Source organism: Podarcis muralis, chromosome 10, assembly GCF_964188315.1.
Source record: "Podarcis muralis chromosome 10, rPodMur119.hap1.1, whole genome shotgun sequence".
NCBI classification, from domain to species: domain Eukaryota; kingdom Metazoa; phylum Chordata; class Lepidosauria; order Squamata; family Lacertidae; genus Podarcis; species Podarcis muralis.
In genome coordinates, this window is record NC_135664.1 from 56,244,200 (window position 1) to 56,255,993 (window position 11,794).

The 11,794-nt window shown below is 44.0% G+C and overlaps 1 long non-coding RNA gene across 1 annotated transcript; it reads right to left on the reverse strand.

The window, feature by feature from the left end:
- Positions 1-3,561: 3,561 nt before the first annotated feature.
- On the reverse strand, positions 3,562-11,604 carry LOC144329003 (uncharacterized). The gene is made up of 2 exons (XR_013394408.1): positions 11,101-11,604; positions 3,562-10,504 (listed from the first exon to the last, which is right to left on the reverse strand). It is a non-coding gene; the product is annotated as an uncharacterized LOC144329003 (long non-coding RNA).
- Between the last annotated feature and the right edge of the window lie 190 nt (positions 11,605-11,794).

Sequence of the window (11,794 nt, forward strand, 5' to 3'; positions counted from 1 at the left end):
AAGGGGTAAAGATGATTGGCACATTCCTTGCAGAGATTGAGGCAGGTGTCAAACCCTGGCGACAAGTGAAATTTGACATTTACCTTTGTCTCTGCTGAGAAACTGTATTGAGTTTGACACAGCACTGCAGTTTCCAGTGGGAAAGGTACCTCGTGGCAAGCACAACGCTAAGTACATGCTCAGAAACTGGGCATCTGACAATTGGTGTGCTCTTAAGAACTTATTAAAATCAAGAGCAAATCATTCTCGACTCAGAGCAGCATCTGTCTCCAATATTTTGAGAGCAACTCTTTAAAAATTAACTGGGATGAGCGCCAGCGTGTTCGAGAAAGGCAAAAGACAGAAGACATGCAGTGAGACATATTGGTTAAAGGATATGCAGTAAGATATGTATATGAACACAAAATATTCAACGGGAGGTTAACACAAGAGGACGTCTGGATGACTTCTGTAGCCTTCAGGGCTGATCTACGTTTTCAACAGCACCAGTCTTAAAACATCTCTGCTGCAGCACTAGGAGATGGGGACTTGTAGGGATAATGCAGTGGGCCTTTCCCCTTGCAAAGCCCTAGTTTTGTCCCTCAAAATAACCCAGGTAGACCTCAAGCAGAGCTCAGCTGGAACAGGAAGTCCTTTATACTCTTTCTTGTCCAGGACATAACTGTACAGTACTTTATTCAGAAGTTGCCACCTGCAATGCAACTGTCCACCACATGGTGGGGTCGCTTGCAGAGCCAGTAGCTCCTTACACACTGCCTCATGCTATCAAAAACATGATCTAGAATGGGTTGTAGATGTACCTAGCCCCGGACCAGCTAAGAAATGTATCCACCTGGGACATCAGAATTATTTTTCAATGTAAGCACAGCATAAAGTCCTAGAAGTGTGGGGGTTATCAAGGGACAGCTGAAAGCCATTAAAAAACAGCAATAAAAGAAACTTATCAGAATGGTGACATTCACTTCAAAGGATGTAAACACTGAAGCAATGCATGAAGTAGCATTAGCTATTTTCTTGCAGCAACGAATTCTTTAAATACTTTCCTCCCCTAGAATGAATATGGATTCCTCCCCCTTGTCACCATGCTGAGCAATCAATATCCCTGGCTCTGCTGAGAAATTAAAACATGGCATGAATAAATCATTACAGGCATGGGAAAGTAGCATTGGATACCAATTTGCTTGGCAGGAGGAGGAAGGAGATAGCAATGATTAACAGTAAGAAGGTATCATGCACCCTGATCAAAAGAGACATTCCCCTATTTGACAATTTTCAAGGCTTAGAAAAAAAGTTAAGAAAGATAAATGACCTGATCAGGGACTCCCTTTTGGCTTTATAAGCTGACAGGACGCAAAAAGAGGCACTGTATTCTTTCAAGCACCGCAGCAAGGCAAAACCTTGTCCTTGCCCCAACCGTGCAGGGATGAGAAACGCTTAATAGGTTCCTTTCCGTGCCTTCCGGGAGGCACACGGAGGATAAGGCTATCAATGGCTGCTAGCCATGCTGGCTATGCTCTGAAACCCATGGAGTGGGGAGTGCTCTTGTGCTTGTGGGTTTCCTACCGGCATCTGGTTGGCCACTGTGAGAACAGGATGGTGGACTAGATGGGCCATTGGCCTGATCCAGCAGGCTCTTCTGGGTGGGGCAGAGGGAGAAATGTGAATTCTACCTTTCTGCAGTAGTCGTACCTTGGTTCTCGAACGGCTCAGTTGCCAAACAAATCAGCTCCCGAACACCGCAAACCCAGAAATAAGTGTTTTGGTTTGAGGAAGTTTTTCAAAAGCCGAACGTTCAGTGCGGGTTCCGCTTGAGTGCAGGAAGCTCCTGCAGCCAATCGGAAGCCACACCTTGGTTTTTCGGGACTCCCAAACGGATTAAGTTCGAGAACCAAGGTACCACTGTAGCTTGCAAATCTGATTTAGGATGTTAGCTGAACTCTAACCTGTACTAAGCCAAACCATTGCTTAGTTCCTGGCAGTGTGTGGCAGGAGGAGGAAAGGGACAAGTGTCCACAGTTTGAGTGTCATGCACCAACATGCGTGCTCTTTAAACCATAGGTAAAGGTAAAGGTACCCCTGCCCGTACGGGCCAGTCTTGACAGACTCTGGGGTTATGCGCCCATCTCACTCAAGAGGCCAGGGGCCAGCGCTGTCCGGAGACACTTCCGGGTCACGTGGCCAGCGTGACAAGCTGCATCTGGCAAGCCAGCGCAGCACACGGAACGCCGTTTACCTTCCCGCTGGTAAGTGGTCCCTATTTCTCTACTTGCACCCAGGGGTGCTTTCGAACTGCTAGGTTGGCAGGTGCTGGGACTGAGCAGCGGGAGCGCACCCCGCCGCAGGGATTCGAACCGCCGACCTTTCGATCGGCAAGCCCTAGGCGCTGAGGCTTTTACCCACAGCGCCACCCGTGTCCCTGTTAAGCTTTAATGATGGTCTAAAGCAGCGGTTCTCAACCTGTGGGTCCCCAGATGTTGTTGGTCTACAACTCCCATCATCCCTGAGCTCTGGCCTTGCTAGCTAGGGGTGATGGGAGTTGTAGTTCAACAAAATCTGGGGACCCACAGGTTGAGAAAGGCTGGTTTAAAGTGATGTGCAATTGGGGCCAGCCTATAGCGGCCAACTCAAGGCTAAAGCCGTTTTGTTTGACATGGCAGATGCTGTAGCTGTGCTTCCTTTTCTTGCCAGTCTACCTCTTTTAAATTCCTTTTTACCCATCACATCATGCACGAGCAAAGCCAGCTTTGCTGACAAACCAACACCCGACAAGGAGCCACAGACAACCCTTGCTTCCTAATGAAGGAACGAACCACAGGTTTGCAAACACAAGCTTCTGCACTTTGTATTTTCAAGTTATCTCAGGAGTCCTTGGAGTTGTTATTGCTGCTGCTGCTTGTCACTTCTAGGACAATGTTGTGGTGGTGGTTCCTCTTCACATTCCCTCCAGGCTCCTGCAAGCAGCCCAGATTCTCTGACTACCTTTCCGCAATTAAGCTAGTAGCGGGGGGTGGGGGGTGTTTGGGAATTGCTTATCTCATTCCGTTGCAAAGTGACTTATCTCCCCAGCACAACTATTCAATAACTGCTTCACCATGTAGTCTGCTAAAATCACACACAATGAACATGTATATTTTTTCTTTCATTCACTCTGGACGCCCAGGCACTTTGTTCTACAGAAACGATAGATTGTGAAGAAGTCACCCAGGATCATTTGTTGGATGCTCTCAACCAGGAACTTTGCATGGAAGATGTATAGAACTCCCAGCATCCATCTCCGTGTAGTCTTGGGATCTAACAGTGGTGGGTTCTATTGACTAAGGATTCAGTATAAGACAGGGTATAAGACATTGCTGAACTCCATGTCCCATCAGCCCTCATTGCCAGACATGCTGGCTGAAACCAGTTGCTCTTGGGCCAGAACCATATGGCCTTGTCAGATAATACACTGTACTAGTTTGGATTTCAGAATGCTGGACTGATGTCACAAATGTGGAACTTGCCTGTGTGCTTGTTTCTGCACAACCTTTACATTCTGGAAAATCACTGCAAAGACAATGGTCATCTGACTCCAGTGGCAATGCTTTTTATTATTATTTGAAAAATATTTACTGTGTAGTTAGTCCATTGAGCTCTTCAATCCTTTTCAAGAATCTGCAGGGTCTATAAGATTATACAGAGACCTACCCTTATGATTTCAGTGAAGATGAGCCTTAACTGTTGTTTCCATACAGAAAAGGCAAGCTCCTCATCAGGATAAATTGCAGTCCCGGGGAGACTGGCGAGCTAAACTGCTGCAGCAGCAAATCTCATAAGTGAAAGGAGGGCAGCTATGCAACTGACCAGCAGCCGAAGTCATTAGCAATCACAGTAAGGCACCTCTTCACATTGCCGCCCCACATGAATTCACATTATTTGGGAGGCACAGCGGGTGTAATTAAGGCTGCGATATCTGGCTGCAGCATAGCAAGGCTTTCGCAGGGAAAGAGCAGAGCAATGCAACACTCCCCCCATCTGGATCCGAGTCGAGCTTCTCATCAGACACAATGCAGGAAGCTGCACAAAGCATATTAGGGAAACCAAGATGCACACACTGGGGGTGGAGTGAGATGTACCCTGCTTTGAAACATGGGGGAGGAAAACACAGCCCATGCCACACATATATGTATAAATAGCTGTCACTGAAAGGATTGCACCGGCTCGGGCTCTGCATTCAGGGGAAGCAACGAGTTGCCGCATTAATTATCAAGTAATTTAGAAGCTGCTCAAATAAGGAATAGAGCAAAAACATACCCCAAAAAGAGATAAAAATAACAAGGCTAACATATGAAGCAATGCAAAGCCGCTGATTAAAACCTACCACCTGCCACCTAGAGTGGCACCTGGTATTGAGGGGGACCAGAATAGAAGCCTCGTGCTCAGTGTAATAAATGTCACAGCAACGCGCTTGCTCCCACCGCCTGTCTGGGTTATGTAAGACCTGTGGCACATGTGAACTGAAGCAGTTTCTGAATATATATATGAGAGAATATGGAGGTTTGGGTGAAAACATCACCCTGAAATTTAAAAAAAACAACTGTGCTAGATTAAACAAAACACGGCAATCTAACAAGAGTCCAATGCTGAAATGAAATACGTTATCAATGCAGAAATGGAGACAGCCACTCTGCACATGTGGAGAGTATAGGAGCTGGGCTTTCCTCAGGGGCAGCAGCAAAGGAACACAGGAAGCTGCCTTATGCCAGGTCAAGCTATTTGCGTGTTTGGCCCAATATTGCCTACACTAGTAGTGGGGAAACTATTTCAGCCTGAGGGCCACATTTTTTCCTGGATGACCTTCCAGGGGCCACACACCAGTAGTGGACAGGGCCAGAAGCAAAAGTGGCAGAGCAACTTTTGTACCTTTGTGCAACGCTACATTCCAGCCAAGTCATATTTGAGAGAGGGAAACACACACAAAAACACACAAGCACTTGAGGAAGATATGGTGAGATTTACACTTTCAGCATCAAGAAAGTCAGAGAACGAGAGGAAAAGCAATCAAGCATGGGCTAGATTCTTCTCTCCTTTTCTTTCATAGTGTTCCTACTTCAAACTAGTAGTTTAAATGTTGTTTTTGCAAGCCTAGTTGTTTTTTTGCAAGCCTATTTGCATTTCTAACGGAAAACTAAAGGTTGCAATTCAGCAGGCTGAAGAGCTTTTGTTAACCTTCCACCTGTTGTACATCTCAAACCTGTACAGTCAGAGGAAGCACTGAGTTCAATGGAGCTTACTCCCCAATACTTGATGAACAAAAGCACAGACAATGAATCTAATTAAACTGGGTATAATGCTGTATACTGCTGCTCTGTTTATGTGTGTTTTAATGGATCAGCGCATCTGCCTGAATTTTTGGACTTTTGGGCATGGTTAAGGACTTTAGGGGCTACAATGATGAGTTCTTGTACTTCAAAATTTACTCCATGATTACAGTATTCAATACAAAGGTACTATCTTCTTTTTCTCCCAGCATGAGCTCTAGAAAATGTGTTCCACAAATTGGCAGCATGATTCATTCTTAACCAAAGAAAAGCTGGTTATAAAGGGCACTGGTTGGCTATTCCATTACATCATCTACAATCCCCAAGAGCATCTTTTTAAAACGTTTGTGGGTTTGTTCTTTACTAAGATGAAGGATGAAAGTATAAATGAATAAATCTTCACGTGCCTGACTGAAGCAAGTGGTGCGGGTTAAACCCAGTGGCTGAACCATTGTACTGGCACATATGCTTCTTATGCAAATTTTGCAGAGGGTCTCATGCAAGGGTGAAGAATCCGCTGTGACCGCTCCTTAAATATTGCATCTGTCTTCACTAGTACAAAAAAGGATTAGAAAAAGTCATGGCGGATAGGTCTATCAAGGGCTATTAGTCATGACAGTTAAGTGTGACAAATGGATTAATGAAACAAAACAAAGATGACGAAGGAGGGACAAGAAAGAGGGTTTATAAATTTATGAACTGTGTGGAGAGAGAAACGGCTTCTCTCTCTCTCTCTCTCTCTCTCTCACACACACACACACACACACACAATAGAAGTCAGTGAAAGTAATCAGCAGTAGTTTCTGGACAGAAAAGAAAATTCTTCACAAAATGTACAATAACCTTACAGGACGTATTACAAGATGTAGGGATGACACAGATGTGCAGTTAAACAACTGTAGACTCCTGCTTGTATCCAGCTACCTACTACTCAGAGGTAGACCCATTGAAGTTAATGCATCTACGTTAGCCATGTGAATTAACTTCAATATGTCTACTCTTGACTAATATTGCATACAACCCTCTAAATATAATGGGGGGAGAGCAAATGTGTATTACTTCAAAATGTGGTAAGTCAACCCTGCTGCATTTCCCTGCTCCAAAGACCTGCCATTAACAGCCTTCCTAACGATTTGGATTACAAGTTTCATCATCCCTGACCATGGGTCATAGTGACTAGGGCTGATGAGGGATGCAGTCCAACAACATCTGGCAGGCATCAGGTTGGGGAAGGTTGCTATATGGGAATATTTTAAAGACAATCCTTCTATGGGATTTTATTTTTTTTAATGAAAGCATGTAAGTACAGCCCAACGAAAGATGCAAATAACAATGCATCCAAGTTATTTAGTTGTGAATTTACATGATTTTTAGGGGTTGGATCCAAAACTGAGCTCACTTCCATTCCTTAATGGCACTGGGCCCGATGAAACTTCCTACCCACCTTCTGCCCTGGCTACGATCTCTGGCCAAGTTGCAGATGTGGAAGTCACCCCTGTACTCCATAAAGCCCCGCTGGGCTGGGTGGATGGCAGTCATGATTGCTCCCTTCTTTATTTGGAAGATTTTTTTACCTTGCTTTTTAGCTCAAAAAAATTCCAGAGCAGCTTACAAAAATCAGAAGTGAAACAGATTCAGATATCTTGTACAGTTTTTGACAGATCCTACTCAGAAGAAAAACATCTGCTACTTCCTGTCTCAATTCTTCTGCAAGTGGACAAGCCCCGTTTGCTCACTGGCAAAAGATTTTGCCGCTGTCAGCACAGTCAAAGTCAGTAATGGTATGAAAGTGCACACTGGATTTGAGTCAGAGCTATTCAGCAGCAGAAGCAGCATCCAAGTTGAGATTGCCCTGGCGCTTATCAACTGCACTGCAAACATAGCAATATTAATACATTAGACAGGCACCTTAGCTGCATTGTGTTTGATGCTTGCTAAAAAGTTTTGTTAGACAACCCTGTACCCAGGCCAGTAATTTTATTCTATTTCATTGTTTTTAGAACTGTTGATTTTATTGGTAAATTGTTATGAAAGTTCTAGGTTATTTTATGCAAATCGCTGAGCGGATTCTTTTTAATTATGCAGTATAACATTTTGCTAAATAAAACAAATATTTCCTATCCACTGGACAGTATGTTTGTGCTGTCTTTCTGATACACAGTAGTATTCAAGGCAGCTCATGCAAAGAACCATTTTCAAACAAAAACAAGAATGACCATCACCAGATTAGGAACAATGTCTCAAAAAGAGCAATAAAACCAACACAAAAAGCTGTTCCAGCATAAGCAAACTACGCTAACAGATATGCCCTCTAAGTACAGTGGTGCCTCGCAAGACGAAAAGAATCCGTTCCGCGATTCTCTTCGTCTAGCGGTTTTTTCGTCTTGCGAAGCAACCCTATTAGCGGCTAAGCGGATTAGCACTATTAGCGGTTTAGCGGCTATTAAAGGATTAGCAGCTAAGCTGCTAAAAGGCTATTAGTGGCTTAGCGGCTTAGAAAAAGGGGGGGGGAGCGGGGGGGAAACGCAAGACTAGCAAGACGTTTCGTCTTGCGAAGCAAGCCCATAGGGAAAATCGTCTTGCGAAGCAACTCAGAAACGGAAAACCCTTTCGTCTAGCGGGTTTTCCGTCTTGCAAGGCATTCGTCTTGCGGCACCACTGTAATGCAGAACAGAATAATCAGAAAGCTTGGTTGAACAGGAGTGTTTACCTACTACTAAAGGCAGTGTTGTAGATGCTAAAAGGATCCCTGTTGGAAGGGTGTTTCATAGCAGGGGTGCAGCCACCGAGAAGGCCCTCTGTGGTTAGAACTCTTGGATGTAAGGCATTTAGAAAGAAAGCATAGCTCTTGCATAGATAACAGGATCTATCATCAGGAGGTTTTGTCCTGATTTATGTGATGGGTTAGGACAACAGGAAGTTATATAAGGCCGGAGGGCTCTAGAGGCTAAATGCAATCCTAGTGTCCTCCGCAGCCCAAATCGGGCCTATCAAGATGCTTGAAGTTGCTTAGGCCCATGGCAAAATTGGTTGTGCCTCCTCCTTGCACAAGTCACCTCTGCTTGCAAAGCACCATTGAAGGGAAACATTAGAACTCAGGGAAGGAGCACTACCTCCTATTTCCTGAGTGTTCTGACCTCCTAGCAATGGGAGATGTGCTGGAAACTGAAAATACCCCCCTTTTAAGCTCGGTTTTGATTCTATTGCCACTTTTATGTATCAATGATACTTCACTGTGTTTGCATGGCTCTTTGATCTTTTGCATTTTGGCTATTGGGTCTGTTTGCTTCTATATTTGTAAGCCGCTTTGGGTGATCCTACATCAAGGGGGAAAATGGCATGTTATTTTTTTATTTTTTTATTTAAAAATCAGTATTATTCCAATGCCTCTGGGATATTTGTAGGTTGATAAGCATATACAAATATATAGGATCAGGGTGCCAGACTCAAACATTAACCATTTTTGAGAGGTTATGCCTCATACCTTTTTAAAAAAAAAAAAAAAAATCTTAAGCGAAAAAGGGGTAAGACTGCAGAAAAATATTGTATTGCTCACCTCTCCATTTACTAGTGAAATCAGTCATTATTCAGACCAAAATGTTCCCAGATTTTTGTTTTCTTGGAAGCAACCTCCTTTGCTAGTCCTATTAATTTTAATGAGCACTTAACCCCTGTCAGGAGTTTTTGTTTCAAAAATTCTTGAAGCTCTTTACATTTTCAAGGTTCAGCAGTACAAAGGCGAAAGGAGAAAGTCACTGAAATAAAACCCAAGGATCCTCTAACATGCTTACCTTCCATTAATGAGGCATCGCTGGCAGGTCTCTCTATATTAATGGTGCCTTTTCATAATCATGCAGCTGTACCAAACTGTATTAATTTTTGAGATTCATAATAGGTCACACAGCTTCAATAATATTTAAAATCTAATACTTTCATTTTACTTTCCTTGGAAGGTGGAAAGTATACTTTTTTTGGTTGTCATGGAACAGCACCACTTAAATGAAAGTGACGCCCCACTGTTTGCTGCTACAAACTGTTAAAAATGATGCCACAAAAGACCGAAAAGTGGGGGAAAATGTTCAGCACTATACAACTCCGACTTCCCATAAGCATCTGGTTGGCCACTGTAAGATTAGAATGGAGGAATAGAATAGATGGACCAGTAGACTGATCCAGCAAGGCTCTTATTATACTCTGATGACTAAACTTGGCTCCAATTCCTGCTGCCCTAGCTTTAAGTTCTTTGCTGGCACTCCTCCAGAAACTTTCCTTCGTTCACCTACTCACAAAACATTTTGTTTCCTACCACTGTTACTTAGAAGACACTGTACAGAGGTTATATATCCTAGAGATAACTCACCTTTTATACAACACCAATACCGTATGTAGCAAACCAGCTAGCAGATCCCTGGTAGATGTTTCAAGGAGACTCTGCTGATTGATTGTCACTTGATGACAACGGGGAAGCAGACCTTCTTGGTGACAGCACCAACCTATGGAATGCCCTTAAGCAATTTGTAAGGCGGAGACAGTAATCACCTTTAATTGCCGCTTAGAAACATTTATGTCTACCAAATATTTCCTAGACTGACACGTAATTTTCAGTGCTGTTCAGCTTTCTTTGTGCTATATAGATTTGTTTCCATCTCAATTTAAAGGAAACATTATTGAAAATTGTTGAATTTTTATTGCTTTTATGCACACTGCTTGGGTGTTGCAATATATAAATTTATAAATCAGCAACGTACTTGAAGGCTTCTGTGAGCAGAGGCTGTCCTGTCCAATGGTAACAAATGTACTACATGCACACAATAAATTATAGCAACATTATCAACCGACTCATGTGCCTCCTCCCTCTCCAACCCTTATTCCTTTTGTGTCATGCCTGTTAAGACTGTAAACTTTTTTTGTTTGGTACTGACCTGTTAAGATACAGGGAGCCTGTTTGGATGAAAAGCGGGGTCCTGTTGATTTCAATGAGACTTAAACCCAAGTAAGTGAACACACGAATTATTTTATTACATTTATATCTTACCTTTCCTCCAACAAACTGGCAATGGCATACGTCCCGCTCCCTATTTTATCCTCACAATAATCCAGTGAGGTAGGCTAAGCTGAAAGATGCTGACTGGTCCAAGGTCACCCAGTGAGCTTCATGCCTGAGTGGGTATTTGAACCCTGGACTTTAAAAATATTTGCTGACTACCCTTCACGAGGGAAAAAAAATCAGACAAAGCTTGAATACGAACTAATTCATGCAAAACACAGGTACAATTTAAAATCAGCCAAAAAAGGAGAGATAAAAACAAATCAAAGCCCAAACAACTAAAGAATAAACTAGAACCAACAGCAATCTTCCCAAAATGGAAAATGTTAAAATGCCTGGAAGAACAGAGGGAACTCTACCTGGTGCCAACTGTGTTTCCTTAGGAGGAAATTCCAGACTCAGGTAAAAGAAGAAACTAAACGCACCTTTACTAAAGAGGGTAACAGGAGCAGAAATGTTAAGAAAATATTCCCACCTCCTATTTTCCTTGAAGTTTTGGCATTTGTTCTACGATCTGAAGAGCTATTACGGTAATTCAACAGCGTGATTACACCTCAGCAGCCTTGTATAGGATTGTCCTGTCACAGCATGTCTACTCAAAAGTCTGTCCCACTGAGTGTCAGAGTACGGCTGTAACCCTAACCCCACTTTCCCGAGAGTAACCCCCATTGAACTCAACAGGCCCTACTTCTGAGCAGGCATGGTTAGGTCTGAGCTACTGGCGTGCACAGGGTTGCAGCCTAAAGCTGCACTTACCTGAGAGTAAGCCTTGCTGAACTCAATGGGACCTAGTTCTAAGTAGGACCTGCACGTATACTTAGGGGAGCAAGCCCTGTTGAAATCTGGGGGGTGTTACTTCAGAGTAAACCCTGAGAGCATCGAGCTGCTTTCGAGACCTTAAATTACAGTATTGGTGAATCGGAAAGCCTCACCACCCATCACAGCCAAAACCATCTACGCATGCGCGAACACGAAAGCTACCCAACGATTTAGCCGGTTTAACTTTGAACGAGCTAACCTGGAGGGAATAAGACGCATGCGCACTGCTTTTTTTTTATCCACCGGTCCATTCTCGTTTCCATGAGCGACTTGGACGCTCCTTCCTCCTTGCGCATGCGCATGCTCCGCAGCCCGTCCCTTCCTTACGGCGCAGAAGGCAGAGGGGAAAAAGGCGGCTAAAGCGGCTGAGGACCGGATACCGCCCCCATGGCGCATGCGCGCTTCCGCGGGCTTGTCTCACTTTTTTCTGTGGGGGCGGGGCGAGCGAGCGAAAGCGGTGTGGGGAGAGATGCGAAAGGCGGTTTTTTTGGGGGGTTATTGTTATTTTAAAAGCACACTTCGTTTAAAGTATAAACGACTAGAAACGTTAATGGCGGACCCAAAGTTTCACCCTCTGCCGGCTTCTCCGTAAGGCGCGCGCAGCGAGCGCCGTTGGCGTGGCAACGGCCGT